This window comes from Aethalodelphis obliquidens, unplaced genomic scaffold (genome assembly GCF_003676395.1).
Source record: "Aethalodelphis obliquidens isolate GAN/ISIS:26980383/991018 unplaced genomic scaffold, ASM367639v1 scaffold84, whole genome shotgun sequence".
In the NCBI taxonomy this organism is placed as follows: domain Eukaryota; kingdom Metazoa; phylum Chordata; class Mammalia; order Artiodactyla; family Delphinidae; genus Aethalodelphis; species Aethalodelphis obliquidens.
The window spans coordinates 4,215,848-4,237,970 of record NW_020838028.1 but is presented as its reverse complement, the minus strand read 5'-3'; the positions used below and the strand labels follow the sequence as shown (position 1 = coordinate 4,237,970).

Below are 22,123 nucleotides of genomic sequence, written 5' to 3'. Positions count from 1 at the left end.
TTTATCTGGGGCAAGACACTAGCACTAGCAAACTGAAAGTAAACAAAGAATCTCAAAAGGAGTTGACATTGATACCACATGTTTGAAAATATCGTTCATAAATATCTGAGTCAGTACGGTCAAGGTCAAATACAAATATTAATATCTCAATGAGGGTTCCCAGATTCAGGGACATCTGAGTTGCCGCTGGATATCCCCAGCCTTCTGGGGACAGCAGCTCTCTCTGTGCTGAGGAACATTCAAGCAGCACAGCAGGACTGCTGTGGGTGACGCCTAAAGGGAGAGGCCGTCAGTGCTGAAAGTTTTAAAACAGGGGGTTCTTCCAGATTCTCATCAGCCAAGCAAGTTGGAGATAGGGGAGAGCAGTGTGGGGAAGAAAACCGGTGGGTTGGGTCACCTTAAGAGCCCAGAGAGTCTGGGAAGTACCTCCATCTAGGAGGGGTGTGTTTTGGAGACAGGGGGAGTAGAGCAGGGGTGTGGGAAGCAACTGTCCCACCTCAACCTCCCCCCATGCCCCATTCCCAAAGTGGTGCTTTATCAGAGGCCATAAAGACCCTGAGGAACTGGCATTAAAGAAAGCAACATGGGGGCTTCCCTGGTGGCGCAGTGGTTGAGAGTCCGCCTGCCGACGCAGGGGACACGGGTTCATGCCCCGGTCCGGGAAGATCCCATGTGCCGTGGAGCGGCTGGGCCTGTGGGCCATGGCCGCTGAGCCTGCGCGTCCGGAGCCTGTGCTCCGCAGCGGGAGAGGCCACAGCAGTGAGAGGCCCGCGCACCGCAAAAAAAAAAAAAAAAAAGAAAGCAACATGGAATATAGGATGGGATCCTTAAGGGACACAGGGAAAGAGAAGAGGTAAACAAAAAGGGAGCCCTTTTTATGGGTTCACTCTCCCCAACGACCAAAGGACCAAAGCAGCACATCTTCCTTACTGGTAAAGCCTGGCTAATCCTGCAATTTTTTTTTTTTTTTTTTTTTGCCTCTTGTCTTACGGGATCTTAATTCCCAGAGCAGGTATTGAACCCCGGCCCCAGCAGTGAGAACACCGAGTCCTAACCACTGGACCACCAGGGAATTCCCCAATCCTGCAGTTTTATCCATTTGTTCTGTTTATTTGCTTGCATCTGCTTTTTTTTTTTTGCTAATTGCTTTTCACCCACAGCCAGTTCCCCTAGCTTCCTTTTTTCTTTTTAAATCAGCACTGACCTCATGATCCCAGAGGCTGGTGAGGGGAGGTTGCTGGAGACGGACTGGGCTAAAGGAACTGATGGAAGAACTACAACTACCCTCTGAGGAGCTTTCCTCCAGGTCTCTGGCTTTAACGCCTGATTCTGTGGCTTTTATACTCACCTACAGTGGGCCAGAATGAGAATCTGGGGGTGGGGGGAGGGGGGGGGGAGGGAAAATGTGGTTCTGACCTGGAAAGAGACAATCTAAGTAAAATATGGGGGCACTCTGTCTGGCCTGTGTTGCTAGATGGTTAAAGGCAAAGAAGAGACTCGAGTGAGATGCTTGACGGGGTGGGCTCAAGAACCAGGCCATGGAGGGCTCATAGGAGAAGCACAATTTGAACGAAGAAGTGGCACAGTCAAATTTTCATTTTAGATCACTCTGCACTGTGAAGGCAGCACGACTAGAGTCCAGCAGTCTGGATGGTGGTTTAGTGAACGAAGATGAAGAACTGAATCTTGGAGAGAACAGGATAGCTGGTCCCAGAAATGTCCAGGAGGTAAATTAGATGGGATTTGTGGTTGAAGGAATGTGAAAAAGAGGAGTGGAGGATAACATTCAGGTTTCTAACTTGGACAACTAGGTGGTTTATGAAGTTACTGTATAGATATAGGACATATATAGATGGTGGGAAAGGTTTGAGGATGGACAGTGGCAAGCAGAGTGGCTGGCCGGGGAGGTGACAGTGGTGTCTCAGCGTAGGTACCCTACGTGTTGATCTCAAGCAAACTGGGGCGAGAACGTACTGGACTCGTGTAAGAAGTCTGGATTCCAGTCTGGTGCTAACATTTAGTAACTGTGTAACCCACAGTGATTCTCTCAACCATGGGGAACCTGATTCTTCATGTATCAAATGAGACAACTGACCCACAGTTTGTTACCAGGACTCAATGAGAATGTGTGTAAAAGCATTTTCAATGCTGAAGCATTGAAAGTCTGAACCTAAGAAAGTCTCCACACCCCCCTACACTCATCAAACGTTTGGTACTATTTTCAGCCAGGAACCAGAGGTACAGAAGTGGACAGTAATCTCACAGGGGCTGATACAGTCATCAGGATCTGGTGTCCCAAACTTGGTTTTTCACTTGAGAAACATTTATTTACTCATCAAGGAAAAAAATTTTGAGCCCCTACTTTACACTTATTCTAAAAACAGAAACACAAGTAACACTGTTTTCCTTAAGGGCCTCAAACTTCAGGGTGCAGGAGATAAAATATAAAGAGATGAATTACAATATGTGTTCAGCACTGTAACAGAGGTCCGAGGATGAATGAATTGGATGAATTTGCATGCCATCTTTGGCAAAGGGTTAGCTGAACTCCTTACTATTCCAATTTCTGTATATGAGGGGCAAAAAGATTATTACTACTATTTTATTTTATTATTTTTTTTACTACTATTTAATTTTAATTTTATTTTTTTTGGCCGAGCAGCAGGCAGGATCCAAGTTCCCGATCATGAATTGAACCCATGCCCCCTGCAGTGGGAGCACATAGTCCTAACCACTGGACGGCCAGGGAAGTCCCTATTTTAATTTTTCAATTGAAGTATAGTTGCTTTACAATGTCCTGTTAGTTTCAGGTGTACAGCACAGTGATTTAGTTATACATAGGGTAGGTGTGCTGAATGCATTTTCGACTTACGGTATTTTCAATTTACAATGGGTTTATCGGGACACCTAACCTGTGGGCTGAGGAAGATTTGCATATGGAATACTTTTCCATATCAGAAGCAAAATTTTATATTGTGATATTAAGCTTCATAATGCCCTTATATTTGCAATTTTTATAAAGTATAGTTCAAGTCCACATTCATTTGGAACAGAAGTGACTGCTTTTAGGTAATGCATTTGTTTTACGAAAGGAAAGGTCATTTCAAATTTGTTTAAGACTGCCATCTAGTGCCTCCTTTCTCCCTATTGGATGCAGAGGCTTTCTGTGAGCAAGTTTAAGGAGAGTCTGTAGTTAACTTTCTGGATTGGTTAACTCAGGTTTTAGATAGATAGCAGTAACCTTTTTCAGCTTGGATGGCATTCTTACGGTACCAGCTGTGCCGATTAAGGAAATTAATTGTCCTGCTCAGCAGTCTTAGAGAAAAAGTGAGGCACAGACTTGAAGTAAAGTAAAAAGCAGTCATTTATTATCCTTTGTTGACCTATGCAATTAGACATGACCCTCAAAACAAGACAAATTAACTCCTTTGTGGTGATGTAATCCCTATAACAGATGGATTGATGATGGAAACATGTAACCCCACCAAAGTTCATGTTTAAGATGAGCAGTGTGGCACTGGAAACTCTGCTCTAGCCGGTACAGCTAAAGATTATGTCAGCGGCTGAAGAGCACAGATTCTGAAATCAGAGTCCTGCAGAGACACCTGCTACAGACTAGATAGTCACTGTGTGACCCAAGGCATTCCTTTGTGAATCAATGTGAAATCAATGTCCCAGCATGATGTTAGGTGGAATTGTGCTAATGGACAAGTAAACCAGTAAGGGACACACAGCAAAGGAGACTTCGGCCTTATGAGCTCATTAGCCAATTGGAACTGGAATAGTTCCAAGACACCTGTGTGGTTATGTCCACCTACCTGAATTACACTGGAAGTTTCAATTGAATATAGTTCCCTTCCATGAGTCATAGATTATTTAAGTTTTACTGTGCACTGTTAAACAATTGTCATATTCCACGCTTAAGTGGCTGCCTTCCAAATGGGGTATGAAGTGATTTTTGTCATAAAATTCACTGGAGTCCTAAAGTATAAACGAAGTGTACTGATTTTAGATAAAATTCCATCTGGAAGCTCAACTTATCAAGACATTGATTTGATTTCAACAGCTCACAGAATTATGATGAGGCAACTCTGAATGGCACCCATATTTCTCTTTCTAGAAAATACCTAGTTTACTCATAAGTAAAATAAATCTTGAAGAAAGTCCTTTCATATTTATTTCAGTTTAATATCACAAGTTAAAAATTCCAAATTCAGTGAGTTCTTGAAAATTATTATATAAACTTTAAAATATATAGTCAAAATAAGAAAATATTTAACTTTACTTTGAAGCAACTATTTTGTATATTTGGGAAATTATTTTCACAAGCATTTATGTGTTAAGGTCAACAATAACCAGTTTAATTTAATACGCAATAGTTTGTGCGAATGTAACCTTAACCCCAGAAGTTGTCTGAGCAAATATAAAACCTTTAATTTCCTAGGCTTTATCGTGCAAATCCCCTCAAATCACCTGTCAAATTCTACCTTCATCTAGCCACTGAAAAATGTAGCCTATTTGAACTGTGAAAGTAAGTATAAATGTCATGGATAAGTCATTTTTGCACATGTTAATATTAGAAAAGAAAAAAAACAAATATTTTGGGTTTCTCCATATTATAGACTTGGTATGAGTTTCAGAGTCAACAAAAAAGACCAGTAAAAGGGATTTTGTGAAGAAGTTATTTCCTCCTCCAAGAGAATTCAAAAAGAAGCTAATAGGAAAAAGAAAATATCCCTGTAGCTTATATTATATGTTGATCAAAACCAAAATCCCTGAAACCAGCCTAGGGGAGGGTAAAACCAACTAGCACAAACCCAGTCTGTAGTTAAAGCCAGTGGTGAGAAGCAGACGAACTCCCGGCTCCCAAGCCTTTGGTTTGGAAACAAGCAGGGATTCTGTGGCTTTTCAAATCCAGCTCCTGGGATGGAAGCTTGCACTTGTTTTTATGGTACAAGATGATGATCCCCCAGCAGGACTCGGGTGACCTGGGTCTTCAGGTCCTGATGTGCCAACAGCCTCGTGAAAGTCACTTTCATTCATTGAGCATCAGAGGGCTCATTTACTAATGCAGGCCAAGCATCCTTCCTCTTGCGTGAGTGCATTCCCCAGCCCAGCCCACCACATCGTGGCGTCCTGAAGGATGGAGCGGGTGGGTCACATCTTTGGATCTTCCTTTCCTTTTGCTTCTACTCATCACCCCCTTTCTTGTGTTGTACAGGAATATGTCTATGTTTCTTCAATAAATATTTGTTGAATGAATAAAATGAATGAATGAGAGATAAATTTTAAGTGTGAACAATTCGGGTAGATTTCATATTACAATTAACCTTCAAAGATATATAAGCATTTGCAAATGAAAACTATCTATATTCCAGATTATCTTCATCTATACTTTAGAACATTTAAACAAGGAAATATTTATGGGTTTTTCCCCTGCCAAGAAACATTTAAAATATATCACTAATACTTAATTTCCTTATTTAAAAAGTAACACACCTACAGCATAAACTATGGAAAAAATGAAAAAGGGACACAAAGTCATATCCATTCCTAATCTACCCACCAAGAAATAAACCATTACTAACATTCTGCTGATACAAAAACTTCATGGAGAGTCAGTAGGCCATCCACACAGGGCATCAAACCCAAAGCACCTGGGGACCCATAGGTCCAGGAGAAGGTCCTCAGTTTCTTGTATGTTTTTAAAAGACTTTTCATCAGTTAATCCAGGGAGTTCCTCGAGCACTGCAGGACTGTTTTTTCCTAAAGAAATTTAGTGGCTTCTGATCGCTAATTAGACTGTACTCAGTTACACTGAGAAATGTAATGGCCAAATAAATAAGAATATTCCACAAAGGAGTCAGCTTGAGAAATGAAAATAATAATGAGGGCTACTTTAAAATTCTGGAGCAAAATAACCGAATTACCTTAACAGGCATTCTCTTCAAGCCAGGACCACTAAAACATGTGCATGTCAACTAGACCAAAAGCCAAGGATGGGCCCATGCAGGCACCTCTCCCTTGGGTTGCATTAGAATCAGGCTCACAAGCTCCCATCCATTTTTCTCTTTATGGATGGACTCTATTTGGCCAACCTGCAATCCGGATTTACCATCAGTTCTCCTTCCTCTTAAATTGCTGACTTATACGAATAGGTGACTTGACAAACATTGTTCCCAAAGATCGGGAGACTGAAGTATTTTTTTTTTTTTTTTTTTGCGGTACGCGGGCCTCTCACTGTCGTGGCCTCTCCCGTTGCGGAGCACAGGCTCCAGACGCGCAGGCTCAGTGGCCATGGCTCATGGGCCTAGCCGCTCCGTGGCATGTGGGATCTTCCCGGACCGGGGCACGAACCCGTGTCCCCTGCATCGGCAGGCGGACTCTCAACCACTGCGCCACCAGGGAAGCCCTAGACTGAAGTATTTTATCCTAAGAATAAATTTTTGTATACATTTCTTCTATCTGTGGCTTTCAAACTGTGTGCTAGGAACCAAGACCCTCACCTGGCTGAGGAGGAGACAAGGGCACTGAAAGGGCGGGGCTATAAACGGGAACTTTGAGTTGCCAGGTAACATACAGGGTGTACGGTTAAGTCTGAATTTCAGACAAACCATCAATCATTTTTTTAGGGACATGCAATATTTGAGACACACTTATACTAAATATTCTTAATTGTTTACCTGAAATTCAAATCAACTGGGCATCTTGTGTGGTTTTCTTATCTTGACAAACCTGGCAGCCCTATCACTAACTCCCTTTCTCCCTCCCAACAAAAGCAGTTTCTACTTGACGTGCTGGAGTTCCAGATTATCTTGTGTTTGAGAAAAGTGTTCAGCTATCCAAAAAAAGTTTGTAAACCACTTTGCTAGACGAATCTGGGCAACACTCTGAACTCCACTGTCTGCGGACTTCTCATGAATAAAGCAGAGTGCATCTGGTTGTTGTGAAAATTAATTAAAGCTTGTAAAGCCCTTTGCGATTGGCATGTTCACCCACATATGCTACAAAATATTTATCACACGCCAGACTGCCTGAAAACATACTGATTGCTCAGTGAACAATCAGATGGCAGAAATTCTGGAAGATGTTAAATCACAATTTTAATCTCACTACACTGAAGAACCACATATTGAAACACAGCAGGCCTTCCAGCCTAAGAAGTGAACTTACCTTTGAAAAACAAACGTAACGTAATTTGCTTTTAAAAAGTACGGTATTCTAAATTATACTGTTATGGATTTTTTTCAGCTGAATCATAGTTTTTGAAACAGGAGATCAAGAAATAACAATCAGGAAATGAAGAAAATAGTTCATCTCCTACAAGTCTACTGTCTGCTGTTTCTGCTTGCTAAGGTTTTTTAGACTAAGAAAAAGTTTTTATGAAAACAAAACAGAGATACGAACACAATAAAACACATCTGGTGGCCACTTGGTGACATTTAGGCTCTTTTTTGTCCCAACCATTAGCTTTCATGGAAAGCACTTACAGTACTAAAGCAGATGTCATAAAAGTGTAACACATTATATAATGTTGTCTAAACACTTGAGTCTGAAATTGAAACCTGGCAGTGAAACTGAAGAGTAAATAAATTTAGATTGTACCAACATAACAATGAAAAGACACAAGGGTAAATAAATACCTGGTGGGTTGGCCAGGTTAATGCAACATTTAAGGAGAAGAGAGAGCCCTTATTCAGAAGCTTAAAGTCAATTACAGAGAAGAAAGACAGGGTCACAATTAAAGTTGTCAAAACTCATCTCTTACTTCTGATTGAAACTGAAGTTTTATAAAGGTGACAATAAGTCCATGACTAAGAGCATAATTAGTCTTAGAGCCAGATAGAAAGATCTGCAATTCACTGAGCATCATGCTTGTCTCATGTTTCCTGCCTTTGCACACACTTTGCCTTCTCCCCAACCTGAGTCATTGTCCAATTCTAATGGCTTGGTCAACTCCTATTCAGTCGTCAAGACCCATCTCAACCATATCCTCCTCTCTGGAGCCTTCCTTAACATTTCACACAGAACAAATGACTTCCACTTTTGGCTTTGTGCCACTACTATATCTAGTACATTTCTATTCCTGCCTCTACCACAGTATTTCACAAGTGCTTAAATGCCTTCCTTCCCTACAAAATGGTGAGCTTTTTAAAGACAGGAACCATTCTTATTTGATGTTTGTATTCCCAGAGCCTAGCACAGTGCCTGGCAAACCATAGGACTCAATGAGGGTGTGCTGAAGTGAAAATGGTGCCCCCAACCTGAAATAAAAATGGGAAGTTTAACATTAAATGGTTAACATGTGTTTGTAAGTGCAATTTCTTCTTACCTTTCAGAGGAGAGAAAAGGCGGTAGAGAATATGCAAAATAGTTACCATCACTTTGAAGTGAATAAACGGTCAGGAAATGAGGCAGAAGATGAAAGGTTCTGTATACACATTTAAGGAGCTAGAACAACAGAAACTACTGTGAGCTGTCCCTAAAACATCTCTGCAAAAGTATGCCAACTGTAACCTGGAGGGCTGGCCTCCAGACCAAGGAGCAGATGCGACTTTATTTCTATTCCTCCCTCTAACCTTCTGCTGAGAAGGCCTACAAAGGTGTCATTAAGAGATGGAATGCCTTCTTGCAGCACTTTCACACACTCATTACCATCTGATAGCGTTTGATCTCTGAGTCATGGCTGAAGCGACCCAGATTCAAACTGGTGATTATTAATGTCACATTTCTATAGTACTTCCTATTGGAACAGCACTTATAGTCACTTGCAAATCTGCTGGGATCGGGGCCACGGCTCATTGAGTTGTTCATCTGAGCAACTCACGAACTCCATCTTCAGAGATATAAGTAGTACCCTACTTCCCAGTGGGCGGCTGTAACTTCAGGCTCAGCCTAATTAGAATGCGAATAAGATCCAAGGGCCTGAGAATCTGCGTAAAAGTTACTGATTTAATTAATCACAAAAATGATTTTTGCTACAAAAATGGAACAGCCAGGCCAGTAGGTATGGTGACACAGGTCAGCATGTATTATTTAAGATTAATACAGAAAGAGTTTCACCACTGACTGCATATTTATACCAGCTTTTATTGGGAGGGTGGGGGGAGATAAGAATATTATTATGGTTTAAAAAATATTAAGAATGCAACTAAAATGGATGCTGGGCTACTTTTATTTTCCAGCAAACCCTCTCTAAACCTCCCCCAATTAATTCCAATTTGGTCAATGGACACACACATTTTAAACAAAATTATAATCACTATTGATTACATAAGTAAGTGAACATACTACTTTGAGTCTTACTTTATAAATTTTCCATATTTCCCATGTATAAACACAGTACTCACGTTTGTAGCTTTTAGTATGAATATAACTATGCCATTGTTGTAACTACATCAGATTCCTAATTTGCTCTGAATATTACTGCATTTTTTTAGCTCCTCATATTAAATTATAATGTAACTTATTAAACCAGACTTTTGGTAAGGGGAAGTGTACATTCTCTTAGGTCTTTAAAACACAGCTACTGTTGAATTTTGAATTGGCCACACTGAATCATGAATAAAGAGACAGTTTTAAAAGTTGCACCTGGTTAACATGAATAATTTTGAGTAGATTGTTAAATAATTCTAGTCAGGGACTTAGGTAATGATGAAAATTAATAATGATAACAATATTAGCTCCTGTTTGTTAACTAGTCCCCTAAAGTTTTAGCCTCCAAAGGGAAGTCTAGTATTTTAGAATCAAGGAAACTTTGAGCCTAAAATGTCATCAGGCCTCTCACTTATCATTCGGGAAACTGAGGCACAAAGTGGGTAAGAAGTCCAAAAAATTGTGACTTGTCCAAGATTACCTGTAAGTTAGTAGCAGTAGAGGCTATAATTATCTAAAAGCATTTAATATAGAACAAATATAAACACAGCAATGTTTACAAAACAATAAAACTTCATCAAACTACTTTAGATAGATTGTAAGTGCTTGCTTATTTTTCCTCTTTCTTTTGTTTCCTTCTCTAGAAAAATTGAACTACTAATTTATTTAGGAGTCATCAAACCAAGGCTCTTTAGGAAGGTGCATCTTGAACGAACAGGCAGCTTCTCCATCAGTAAATTGGGGATAACCTTGGTTAGACCTCTACACAAAGATGCAGTGAAGGTAAATGAGATGAATCTGAAATTGCTTTGTGTACTTCGGAGGTATTAGCCATATTAGTAATAAAGAACCCCTGAGTTAAAACATGATAATTTCTGGACAAATACATTGGCACAGCTCCTTAACAGGAAAGCTGACTCACCGCCAATTTAGCCCTGGAACCTGAGACATTAAAATAATAATTTCAAGCAACCAGGTTTCCTACTGAGCTGGCTGAAATCACTTAGAGGATTAGCTTTTCACCTCTGGAATTTAAGTTAGGATTTCTTGAGTGAAAGATAGTCCATCATCCTTATTTTAACATAAAAGTCTGTCAGAAGATACTACCTTTTTTTTTTTTAAGGTTACAGAACAGCATGGGTGCATTATGAAGTGGGAAGTCACATAGCTCACAAATATTTGGTCTTGCTTCTATTAATATGGCATCCATTCGCTATAAGATTACATATCATTGAGCACTTTGTGGTGGAGAGAAGGGAGGAGGGGTATTTGATCAGTTTCTTTTCTCATACACCATAAGATTTCTCTGGCTTTACTCAGATAAGGGAGGAAACAGCTCAGAAACTCCACTGTAGCTGCCCCGCCCCCAGCCAAATACACCAAAAGACTGTTTTGGAGATTTTCTCTCAGATAAAAACAGCAGTCAGGTCTCTGTTTTGTTTTTTTGTTTTTTTTAAGGGTTATTTTATGACATATAGATTTTTCTTTTTTTTTTTTTAATTTATTTTTGGCTGCATTGGGTCTTTGTTGCTGCGCGCGGGCTTTCTCTAGTTGCGGCGAGCAGGCAGCTACTCTTCATTGCGGTGCGCGGGCTTCTCATTGCGGTGGCTTCTCTTGTTGCAGAGCACGGGCTCTAGCCACGCGGGCTTCAGTAGTTGTGGCACGTGGGCTCAGCAGTTGTGGCTCGCGGGCTCTAGAGCGCAGGCTCAGTAGTTGTGGCGCACAGGCTTAGTTGCTCCACAACATGCGGGATCTTCCTGGACTGGGGCTCCAACTGTGTCCCCTGCATTGGCAGGCGGATTCTTAACCACTGTGCCACCAGGGAAGTCCTGGTTTCCGTTTTTACTTTATATATAACATTAAAATGGTCCACAAATGCCTACCCTGTAAAATGAGAGTGGCCATTTGCTAACTTTATGATTCTATTATGAGAATGAGAATGTAAGAGTAAAACCCTCTAACTAGCTTATACACATTATTATACATATTATTAGATCAGAGAGGGGTGTTCCAATTCGAAGCTCCCCAAATATTTGCAGTCATTCATTCTGCAGGTATTTATTAAGTAGTGCCCTACTATGTGCCAGGCACTACTCTAAGAATGGGCATAAAGCCATATACAAGACAGCATAGAGATTTCTTCCTGGAACAAACAGCTACAATAAGTAGATATCTGTCCAGGAGTGGTATGTGCTATGGAGAAAAGTGAAGCAGGTTAAGGGGTTTTGGGAGTGCTAACTGGTGGCTGGGAAGGCAGGGGCACTGGTGTTTCATGTAAGGTGATCAGGGAGGGCTTCCCTGATATCAGATGCCTTTTGAGCCGAGACCTGAAGGGATGGAGTGAGCCATCTTCCCACTTGGAAAAACCAACATGTGTGCTTTTATATTAGCTTGAAGTCCAGAACAAACAAGATTAGCTGTGAAACTTCAGGAAAGTGAAACCTACAAATAATAAGGCTTACACCATACTTTGGACCAGCCCTCAATTTCTCTCCAATGATCCTGAAACCCTGTTTAGCGACTACTTAATCTCTTTCCTGACTAAAATGCCTCACAGTAGTATCCCTTCACATAATGACTAAGAGAGAGCTTTCCTGTTGCGTTGTACAAACAACCCAAGCAGATAACTCAGGTGTCAATGTCCACTCTGAGGCCCTGATTAGTTGATTTGGCAGTGGGTGTAGGAAAAAAGAGCTCACGCTAGCTGATTTTGCTACTGGCCATGCCTTCACAGTGAAAAAGTTCAGAGGAAACTGGACAGTTATCCAGGTTTTAGAAAGGTGAATTTTTAAAGTTCTTTTAATTAAAAACAAAACAACACCCTCCCTCCTCTCAAGAACAGCAACATACAATAACAACAAAAAAATCAAGTAAACTAGGTAAGTATCAAATGTCTCCTTTTGTTCCTATTATGCAGACACAGCCAGCAGTTATACTGATTGGTTTAAGTTATTTTTATTTAGTCTATGTTCTACAGTAATGGTAATAATGGATAATGATAGGAAATAACCCAATTTTTCAAAGACTGAAGAGCAGAGAAACAAAATGAGCAACAAACTCTTTTAATCAATTTGCACAAAACTATGCAACCAAGAATCTTCCTACCCTTGATAATAAAACTTTCAGATGCATCATAGTTATGAGAAAAACAGAGTGTGCTTCTCATATTTTATTGAGATTTTCTGATTTATCGTATCTAGAACAATATACAGATGTGTGTACATATACATATATCTGTGTATACACACATGTACTGTGGATATGGACACTTTAAAAGCACTTTATATGTTATGAAATATATGATGTGGAATCATGTCTGTAAAAGGATCCAACACAATTGCTGGCTATAAAAAACAATTATAATTAGCAATCGATTTAAAAGGTTGACCTCTGTAATTTAAAATATTTTAAAATAAGACTTAAAATTGTAATAAAGTTGTACATTTGTCAGATAAGCTCTGAAACGTTTATAGTGATTTGGTTGGGTTATACTTCTTAAACTGACACACATAGGTCACGGCAGAAAACTGAACAATCATTCATTCAACAAATGCAGGAGCCCAAGAGATAAGGAAACATAAGACACATTATGGTTTTCATAGGATAATCTGTTTTTCATAGTACATTAATTGCACTTTCAAGTAATATGCTTAGTATCTTTTTTTGTCAACCTCCAGATACCTTTTCAGGTGATGTAACTCCACATTTAAAGCAATGAGGCCAACTGTTAATCTCGGAAAAACTACAGTCAGTACACTATAGAGTATCCCAAAAGTCTGGAAACATAAGGGAAATAATGTATTTATTATGTTACCTTTCAGATGAACAATTACATCCATTGTTTTAAACTTGGAGGCACTTTACCTGAAAGGTACCTGAAGGCTGACAAAAAACATATTGAGCATATTATTTTACTTTATTTCATTTTTAATTTATCTTTTATTGAGGTAATATTGGCTTATAATGTTATATGTTTCATGTGTACAGCATTATATTTATACTTCTGTGTACACTACAGAATGTCGACCATATTATTCTAAAATAACTAACATCACATTTTCAAAGATTCCTGAGTTTTGGGACTCTCTGTTGTTGAGTGTCCACTATGTGCCAGGCACTGTGTTAGGCGTTGGGTATGAAATGGTGAACTAATGTGGTTCCTCCCTTATATCAATTACCATCTATTCACAGGAGCAGAACATAGATCTTCCCAGAACTGAGTTAAAATGATGTCTATATTTTGACAGCAACATTAGGAATGAACGTAGCTGTTAAGAATGAATGAACAAATGAACAAAACAGAAAGGAAGGAAGGAAGGAAAAATGTTCAGTCTAGTAGGATTAGAAACATAAAATTTTAGAACTGGAAGGAAATCTTAGAGATCATCTAATTTAGTGGCTCTTAACCACAGCTGTGTATCAAATTACCTGAAGAGCTTTTTCAACTTAAATGTACAAGACCCCACCCCAAACCTGCTGCCTTAAAAATCTCTGTGTATTTGCATTTTGAAAAAGCTCCATAGGTGTTTACGGTTCAAATCTTTGGTTAACATGCACTGACCTGGCCTAATTCCCTTACTTTATATATGAGGAACTGAGGCCCAGAAAGGCTGAGTGGCTGACTAGAAATCACACAGCTATTATACTACAGTCCAAATTTTCTGATTTTCAGAAAATGATGGTAGAAAAACTGACTTTTTCTGTACTATTATATTGCATCACCACTGTCTGTTCTTGAATCTCTGCTCAAGAAGAAACAGGATAAATGGACAAGTACTTGACCAAAAGTTACTGAACCAAAGTAAAAAAAGCTAGTGTGTACAGGCAACATGAACACATAAAAAACAAAGACCCATCATGTACCACTGTAACCTGGTTGCTCCCTGCTTAAACAGCCAAGTCAAGCCAGTTTAAAACTCTCCCACACAAATATCATTATTCCTATCAGTTTCTCATTTCAGCACTGCACTGAATAATAATTTTGGCTTTTGTGGGTAAGGAGAAGAAGAGAGTGATTTTTTCTGGTTTATTCCTAAAATTCAGAAGGTTAAAAAAAAATATGTTTCTAATACCTCAATATGAAGAAAGCTTGGTCTGCTTTTAACACGTTTGGCAGTACTTGAGGACATGTTTTTGGCTATTAGCCTGACAAGCTGTTTAAGCTTATAGAAGACCCACAAAGGGAACTTATATGATTAAGTTAGTTAAACACAAACATCTTCTCTGTATATTTTATTCCCTCCCTTCACATTCACAAAAACATAAAAGGCTAAAGCATTTCAGAACTAGGTGAGGGGGCAAGTTATTTATCACTTCAGCTCCCTTCCCAAGGCTTGTGTAAATAAGAACTGAAGCAACTCAATGAAATTATTCATATGATCCTTGCAAGGAACAAAAGCTAAGCATCAGAAAGGAGTTCAAAATTCCTAAGAAGCATATGAATTTCCTTACAAGAAACATCTGTGATGCTCTAATGCACTTCAGAGCTAACTTTATCTCTTTCTAAAAATTATGTAACATGCACATACTTCAAGCACTGAACATACTTATTAATTACATAGTCACGGAAGAATTTAAAATGCTGTCTCCTTTTGACACACATTATAACAAGTATTTCAACACTAGAGCACTAAGGAGTCTTCTTACATAAAATCTAACAGTTCCTGAAATTTTTTGGCAGAGATATTTTATTTATTTATTTTTAGGTCTTTTTAAAAATTAGTTATCTCTTTTATACATATTAGTGTATATATGTCAATCCCAATCTCCCATTTCATCCCATCACCTCCCTCCCTTCCCCACTTTCCCCCCTTGGCGTCCATACGTTTGTTCTCTACATCTGTGTCTCTATTTCAAGGCAGAGATATTTTAAAGCAAAACAAAATGCCATGCTATCTAGGTCTTTTTCAGATCCTAACGAAGGAACATAGATTATTCAAGCATGTAAATAACAGAGCTGGAAACATCAATTACAGTTAACAAGTTATGAGTTTCTTCAGAAGAATACCATACTATTTACTTATCACTGAGATAAAAGACAAAAAAGAAACAAGTACAAATGCCTCTCGTGAAACTATAACATGGTCTAAATCAGTTTACTATTATTAGATTAAAAGAATGTTGTGTATGAGTGTGTGTGTGTGTGTGTGTGTGTGTGTGTGTATCCAGAAGGCTGCACTGCAATGAGGGCAGAGGAGCTGGCCAACATAGAAATGGGTTTTAATAGACTTTCTACTTCAACCATAGTTACTATAGTGGGTTTTGTCACTATAGCAATGGACCTGGGTGGGCTGAGTATCTGGCAGGCTGGGGTGCTCAGCTGGGAAAGCAACATAAATCTCATTCTACCTTGAGTTGAATAAATTTCCTCTGAGAAGGTTTGCTTAATTGAAAGAGTTTTCAAGGAGAAAGGACAAGTCTAAGTGTCGGTTGGTAGGTGCTTCTTACACTAAGGCTAACCTCGCACCCTCTCCTAGCTTTGGTCAAAGCCCCCCCCCATCATTCATTAGTGGTGGGACATTGGATGCAGGCAGTAACTTAACCTCCAGGATCTCGAGGATCCCTGGCAGCCTGGGTTAATTTCAGCTGTCTCTACAGGGGCTACCTGAAACATGGCATTTACAAATTTGGATTACACAGCACTATTTATTACATGATGGAAGATTTCCAAAAATGCCAGAAGAGATGTTGGCATTTATGCAAGTCAACTACTGTTCAACCCAAAGAAGCACTATATTCTATAGGATGTGTTTGCCAGGATTGAAAGAGCCTATGTGAAAACACCCTAATTGGGACCATCTTAGCACCTCAGCTATTGGATACCCTCTAGCTCTAGGTGTTATGTTTCAAATGGGCCAACAAACCATCCTGGAAACAGAACCCCCCAGTCTTGCAACTAATCCCTTCACTCTAAATCCTGAAAGTGTATATTTTCTTATTTTCAGATTTAATAAGTCAAGTATATCTGGTAGCTATTAAAAGATTTAAGCCACTACTGTTTTAAAAGGTTTCAGTGTTCAGAGATTTCAAGCCCACAGAGTGGGCGATCTGGCAGGTTTGGTTGCTGTAGAATGGTGAAATTATTTCCATGGTTCCCTCCCTGCCCCGCCCCCCACCCTATGCCCACTGTTTTAAGAATATTCTTATTGAACTTTCTCTACCTTTTCAATGTGTCTTTAACGTATGTTCATGGGCTCACAAAAAGAAAAGTAGAAGAAGTTGAATGAAAGACACTGTACCCAATAATCTTCAGTGACCTAAATTGATAATTATAACGACAGATCCCTAAAGAAGGAGGGGGAAAAATTCGAAAACGTTGGCTACTTACAATATGTGATCAGATAACCTTTCCTTCTTTTCTTCTTTGGGGAAATCCAAACTGCTGTACAATGTTTCTTTATGTTTTCCTTTACTGAACAGTCCTCATGCTTGCACAAAGCCAAGGGCCATCCTAGAAAACCAGGGCCAATACTATATCACATTAAGTGGTGGCTACCTTATATCAGACTTTTTTTAAAAGGTGACAAAAATGGGGTGGGGGAGAGAAGGTGGTTATAAAAAGCTTCCCAGGAAACCAAATAGCCTTTATTTAAATTAAAAGCAATCACAGCCTGATTCTTGGAACACACTTGGAAATGCTTTTTGGCATGCAGCTGCTACATGCCGCCAATATTGTGTGTAATTGGAAACATTTCAAACAGAATTGTTACCAAAGTCAAAGACCATAATTGTAAGCTGTGGGATCTGCACTGCAGATAAAAGCAGGGCAGCTGAGGGAGAGCACGCTGCACCCAGGGGTCTCCTTAAGGCCACATCTGACTACAATATTTTCACTGTATTATTGACAACTCTTTCTTTCCAGAGGCCCAATGAGACAAGAAGGAAACAGAGAGAAGCGTACACAAAGCAAAAGCTGGTGGGGGCTATAAAGCAGCAGTCGGGACAAAACTCTTAGAAAGGAGTACATGACTTTAGTACTTGAACAACTGAAATAACACAGCCCGCACTTTTTTTTTTTTTTTCTTCTGAAGTGTAATCCACTCGAAATGAAAGGCTTCTCTCCCAAGACTTTAGGACAAATCTACCAGTGAGAAAAAATGCAACTGCAGTCGAACCGGTCCGTTGTTTTTTAGGATCGCTTCAGACGAAGTTATGGACAGGAAGGAAAAAGTTAAGTAAAGGGGAATGACAGTTGCCCGCTAGTTTACAGCTCTAAGTTTTAAAATGTTTACACTGGCTTCTGTCTTGCTGGTATTTTTATTTTTATTTTACATTTAAAATCTCTCTTCATAAGGAAATGAATCTGGAGAGGTCTAATCAGTTCAGGCTGGGCAATCGTTCTTGTTCCAGAGAGGTCCATTCAAAAGTGACCAAAATGCATTTAGAGTTTAGTCTAAACAAGCGCACAAAACAGAGACACAGGAAGAATTACTGCATTCTGTTTGCGAGGTTTGTACCCGCCCCCCCTGCCACCCCCCGGGGACTGGAAATAGAGCCAGTGGACCACTGGCTCAGGAACGGTTCTTGGAAAAATCATGTCATTCTGGCACACGGGAGAGGGGTCCGATTATTCTGTCGTGTCTCTGCACCAGGAGTGTCATGACATCAGCGTGCTCCATCTTGTAAAGCCTGTCTCTTCGCACCATCCCTCCTTCAGGAGAGAGGAGAGTGAGCGAAATGGAGAGTGAGGTGGACCCCCGTGTGCCATTTCGGGCCAGGCCTTTTCCACTGTTCCAGAATGTTCCTCCACCAACACACACTTAGTTAACCTCCGCGACTTCAGTTGTGCACGGCCACAGACAGGAAGGTTGGCTATTGGTTGCTGGCGGCGCTGAGGTGCTAGGCTTGTGTGCATCCAGAGACGGAAGAGTCCAGAAGGGGGGCCGGCTGGGTCCTGGCACTTGGCTCTGGCTCCACGTACCGCCTGAGGTTTCGAGGAACTGCATCAAGGCAGGACTTGGCACCAGGACTACTGTACTTCCCTCTCCCAGCTCGTCTGCTAACACGACCTTCTGAAGACATTAGTGTGTAATACGGTACTGCTTTATTCTGTGACCAGAAGACAAAGCAGGAGTGCTCCCTCAAAACACCAAACAACCAACCAACCAACTAAGAAATATAACTCATTTACTTTCCTAATTCCTCTTTATTGTGAAATAATTGGACCTGCATTTAAGTAATCTGAATATTCTCACATGAATAAGAGTTAAACAATTAACATTATTTTATGTAACCTGGAGGGAAAAAAAGAGAGAGAGCTATTTTTTTTCCCAAGGGGAAGGAGTATACCCTGGTCTACTGGCATCTTTAACATTTCTATGCACAGATGAGAATCACTTTGATTTTCAAAATTACTTTCCTTCTTTAAAAGGAAAATTTTACTCTTTAGAAACTACTTTAATGGGAAAATTAACAGTAGTTAACTAGAATAATCTTTTCTGAAAACTGTTTCCTGTAATATGGACAACCCAAACTATATCACTAAAATAGTTAATTACTGGAGAATCATTTTAAAAATTCTTGTTCTATCTCACGAGTATTATGAAAAGTCACTCATAATACTCAAGTATTTGTATTTGGTTTTCAAGTAATTATAAACGGTTTTAGAGAAATTATCTTACAGTGTCGCTTTTTAAAACTTAGATTTCAGCTTACTTTTTAAAATTCTGACTTAAGAAATTTTAACTTGTCACCTTTTTTCTTTTGTGTCTTTTCACAGTTATCAGAGCAGAGGACATTAGGAATAACCAGACTTTTACCCATATCTGACTCTAAACTTAATAGTTTAGCTATTAACCCTATAAGGGTCTTTTTTTTCCTCCAGCTGATATTAGCTTTTATTTGGGTGACCCAAGCTGACTCATTACAACCTCCTTTATTATAGAGAAAAGTGGCGGTTCCATGGACCTTGATTTTAAAAACATGATAAACTTTTAATTAAAGGTTCAGTGGTATTGCTGGCAGAACTGATTGAATCTGTCACTTGAGTAAAATACATCACTTTTCTTTGAAAAACCTGTGAACCAACAGGCTCCCTCAGTGATAAATCACCAATTAGTACCAAATTAAGGATTGAAAATTAATTTACAAAATCTATTCTCTCACGTCAATATAGCTACCCCTATGTCCCATCCAGTCCTTTAGCCCTCTCTCCCTCCCTCCCACACTGATTCACAAGAAGAAGTCACTATTGTTAGCCATGGTTTATTAAAAGAGAGATTTTCAAGTTCATCAGCAAGTGTGCTAACTTTCAACTGTGGGTAACGTCCATTCATTTCTAGCACCTTTTAGTATTAATATGTAGAACACATGCATTGTTAACCTTTAAATCCTTTGTATAAACATTTCTGGAAGAGCTTGTAAAATATCTCCTTCTGTGTTTCCTGACTCGCCAGTTGATGGCATTTAGGAACCTCCTGGTACCAGCAGGTGCTGTATTTTGTTTTCTTCAGGCTCCAGCTGGGCTACAATGACAGATTCCTGTCCCAGGCCCGGCCCAGCCACCTAGGCTAGGACCACATGGAGGCAAACTGAACCGGGCCCCACCAGACAGCAAGATAAATGGCTGCTGTTTAAGTTTAAAATCCCCTAGTGGGAGTAAATATTGTTCCAAAGAAAAAGGCTTGACAAATATTGCGTCATCCTTCCAGAGCTGTCTTGATTAAAGCAGAATCTTTGGATTAAGTTGGTGCTCAATTCAAAATGTATCTATCTTGCTGTCATGGGATTTTTTTTTCCTTCCTAGAGTCTGAAAACAGACATATTGTTGGGGATGGTGAAACAACGCTGCCACCTCCCAAGGGGCTAGAGTCCACTCTGATAATAGAAGGCGGCTGAACATTGACACTTCACTGAGGATAATGGAGACAGCAAAGGCTTAGTGGGAAAAGGCCAGTTGTCACCTAAGTGACAGGCAACAGCTGAGCTCACACATCTGGAGCCAGACCAGGGCAAACATTCAGCAACCCTCACCCATCTACACCTTGGGTTTGTCTGAAGTAACAGACGGAAGTTCCTTTTACTCCAAAGGCACATTATAAATTAACTGATGGTGAACCGCATCAATTATATAACATCAGCTGCAGACAGTGCCTTCTGAAGTCTGGTTAAAATCGGGGGGTAGACAAAACTGTACCGGCATGCACAAATACAATTTCATTACATGTAATCTGTCCTTCATAAAACCCGTCCCCAAAGCCACGTATATATGCATGCTTTTTGTAGCACAAATGCATCTTAACTCCTCGGGAGAGGCAAGATCCTTACATGTTCTTTTCCTTCAGGCAGTTCCCATGCTGTGTTCTTCACCCTGCTCAGGGCCGCAGCTCTGCCTACCATACTCTTCAAAATCAGCAACCAAACGTGTTTGGCTTAAGACTCTGAATCCTCCTCAGGGAAGCTGGAACTCAGGGCAGTGCCAGCCATCCTCCCCCCACCCCCACCTCCTTCAGCCTCCTGAAGACAATCTGTGGACAATTTTCCCGAAGTCCCTCAAATAACATGGCACTGCCAACAGTCACTGGCGATGCCGTCTGTTTTTCTTAGAGGGCAATGAAAATTTAACAGCTTTCTGCTGCATCCTGAGTCCCGGTCCTGCTAATTATTAACATGCCCAGTTTCTCCAACTTTTTCTGCCTAAAGGGAAGAAGACGCTCCCACTCTTTCCCATATACGTGCAAAATCCAGAAAACACCACTGCTGGGGCGGGGGCGGGGGCGGGGGCGGGAGGGGGGAGCTGATGCACCTCAGCCAAAAAGCAATCGGCCCTTTCCCCAGAGCGTTAGGGGAGAATAGGCACCCTGCCTCCGGACGCCAGTAGGTGACAGGCGATCCTAAGAGGTGGACACAGACCAATGCACCCCGGCCTCCCCGCGCCCCGCATCGCCCCAACTCTGGGGCTACTGAACGGGTTTCCACGCAGGAGAGAATCAAGGGAAGAGTTGGTTGTGATGCCGCAAGCGGGAGCCGTGCGGGCAGCCTCTCTGAAGCCCTCTTGGTGCTGCAGCCCCAGTATCTGCTTTCACTGTCTACCAAGCCCAACAAACCGATTATGCCCATCTCCCCCATTTTCTGCGACACCGACCCAGTCTGGGTGTCACAGACCCCCCGCAGTGACGCGGACCGTGCCGGGCCCTTCCCCCGCGGCGCTCGCCCCTCACCGCCGCACCCGCAGCCCCTCTGCGGAGCCCACTCACCCCGGCGAGGGAGCGGGACTCGGCTGGACTGTCGTCGGCGCCGCGGCGGGTCTGCGGAGCTGAGGTCCGCGGCGTCAGCGGCGGGCGAGGGTGGGCAGCACGCGAACCATCCGAAGCCCGGGACGTGGCCGTGCCGGCCGCGGTGCCCCTCGCGGAGGTCAGCGCAGGCTGTGCGAGGCGGGCACGCTCCGGGGCGCGCTGTCGGGCGCGGCGGCCGCGGGAGGCGGCGCTCGCTGGGCTGCAGGCGGAGTGCGCCCTGCTCCGCAGCCCGCGCCGCGCTGCAGCGCACCCCGCCCTCGGCAGCCTGCCCGGCGCTAGCGAAAACGCGGAGCGCGGACGCCGCCGCGGGATCAGGGCTGTTCGCGCGCCCACGCGCCCCCGGCTCCGCCTGGAAAGGCCGGGTAGGCGCCCGGCTCCGGCGGCGGGGCGGGCAGGACCGGCTCTGCGCAGCGGGAGGGCTGAGCTGGGCGCGGGGGGACGGGCTGGATGAAGTTCGCCTGGGCGCAACCCAGGTTCTCAAGTGCAGTTGGGTCGTCTCCTCTGCCCCGCCCCCG

At 41.6% G+C, this 22,123-nt stretch overlaps 1 long non-coding RNA gene across 1 annotated transcript; it reads right to left on the bottom strand.

Moving 5' to 3' along the window:
• Positions 1–3,346: 3,346 nt before the first annotated feature.
• LOC113613052 (uncharacterized) lies at positions 3,347–21,777 on the bottom strand. The gene is made up of 3 exons (XR_003430068.1): positions 21,570–21,777; positions 16,703–16,825; positions 3,347–5,237 (listed from the first exon to the last, which is right to left on the bottom strand). It is a non-coding gene; the product is annotated as an uncharacterized LOC113613052 (long non-coding RNA).
• Positions 21,778–22,123: the final 346 nt, after the last annotated feature.